Source organism: Salmo trutta, chromosome 6, assembly GCF_901001165.1.
Source record: "Salmo trutta chromosome 6, fSalTru1.1, whole genome shotgun sequence".
Classification (NCBI taxonomy): Eukaryota; Metazoa; Chordata; class Actinopteri; order Salmoniformes; family Salmonidae; genus Salmo; species Salmo trutta.
In genome coordinates, this window is record NC_042962.1 from 9,620,149 (window position 1) to 9,622,314 (window position 2,166).

The following is a 2,166-nucleotide window of genomic DNA, read 5'->3' on the forward strand; positions in this document are numbered from 1 at the left end:
GGAGGTGAATAAAGGAGTGAACAGCTGATGAGAGGAGTCTGGGAGAGAGATGAGATGGAGGTGAATAAAGGAGTGAACAGCTGATGAGAGGAGTCTGGGAGAGAGATGAGATGGAGGTGAATAAAGGAGTGAACAGCTGATGAGAGGAGTCTGGGAGAGAGATGAGATGGAGGTGAATAAAAGGAGTGAACAGCTGATGAGAGGAGTCTGGGAGAGAGATGAGATGGAGGTGAATAAAGGAGTGAACAGCTGATGAGAGGAGTCTGGGAGAGAGATGAGATGGAGGTGAATAAAAGGAGTGAACAGCTGATGAGAGGAGTCTGGGAGAGAGATGAGATGGAGGTGAATAAAGGAGTGAACAGCTGATGAGAGGAGTCTGGGAGAGAGATGAGATGGAGGTGAATAAAGGAGTGAATAGCTGATGAGAGGAGTCTGGGAGAGAGATGAGATGGAGGTGAATAAAGGAGTGAACAGCTGATGAGAGGAGTCTGGGAGAGAGATGAGATGGAGGTGAATAAAAGGAGTGAACAGCTGATGAGAGGAGTCTGGGAGAGAGATGAGATGGAGGTGAATAAAGGAGTGAACAGCTGATGAGAGGAGTCTGGGAGAGAGATGAGATGGAGGGGAATAAAGGAGTGAACAGCTGATGAGAGGAGTCTGGGAGAGAGATGAGATGGAGGGGAATAAAGGAGTGAACAGCTGATGAGAGGAGTCTGGGAGAGAGATGAGATGGAGGGGAATAAAGGAGTGAACAGCTGATGAGAGGAGTCTGGGAGAGAGATGAGATGGAGGTGAATAAAAGGAGTGAACAGCTGATGAGAGGAGTCTGGGAGAGAGATGAGATGGAGGTGAATAAAAGGAGTGAACAGCTGATGAGAGGAGTCTGGGAGAGAGATGAGATGGAGGGGAATAAAGGAGTGAACAGCTGATGAGAGGAGTCTGGGAGAGAGATGAGATGGAGGTGAATAAAAGGAGTGAACAGCTGATGAGAGGAGTTTGGGAGAGAGATGAGATGGAGGTGAATAAAGGAGTGAACAGCTGATGAGAGGAGTCTGGGAGAGAGATGAGATGGAGGTGAATAAAGGAGTGAACAGCTGATGAGAGGAGTCTGGGAGAGAGATGAGATGGAGGGGAATAAAGGAGTGAACAGCTGATGAGAGGAGTCTGGGAGAGAGATGAGATGGAGGTGAATAAAGGAGTGAACAGCTGATGAGAGGAGTCTGGGAGAGAGATGAGATGGAGGGGAATAAAGGAGTGAACAGCTGATGAGAGGAGTCTGGGAGAGAGATGAGATGGAGGTGAATAAAAGGAGTGAACAGCTGATGAGAGGAGTCTGGGAGAGAGATGAGATGGAGGTGAATAAAAGGAGTGAACAGCTGATGAGAGGAGTCTGGGAGAGAGATGAGATGGAGGTGAATAAAGGAGTGAATAGCTGATGAGAGGAGTCTGGGAGAGAGATGAGATGGAGGTGAATAAAGGAGTGAACAGCTGATGAGAGGAGTCTGGGAGAGAGATGAGATGGAGGGGAATAAAGGAGTGAACAGCTGATGAGAGGAGTCTGGGAGAGAGATGAGATGGAGGGGAATAAAGGAGTGAACAGCTGATGAGGGGAGTCTGGGAGAGAGATGAGATGGAGGGGAATAAAGGAGTGAACAGCTGATGAGAGGAGTCTGGGAGAGAGATGAGATGGAGGTGAATAAAGGAGTGAACAGCTGATGAGAGGAGTCTGGGAGAGAGATGAGATGGAGGGGAATAAAGGAGTGAACAGCTGATGAGAGGAGTCTGGGAGAGAGATGAGATGGAGGTGAATAAAAGGAGTGAATAGGAGCCCTTTGGCACTGGTTCTTTTCCCCTTAATTCCCTCCGCTCTCCTTCGCTCTCATCCAATTAGCTGGCTGTATTAAGCGGTTTATCATCTCATAGTGGACCTTTCAGGCCGAACAAGGGGGACACTCTGCAATAGGACCGGCTCTCCTTTTGACACCCTTCCTGGTACTTACATGTTCCACCGCGCTATGAATAATAGGGACAGAATAGGCCGCTAATTCCCTCATCAAAGACGGCCTTGTGCGACGCTTTGCTCAACGCCGCCAATAAAGCTTAACATCACACACACAATGGCCTGCAACGTCTCGTTCGCTCTTTATTAGCTTATGACGAGGTCGA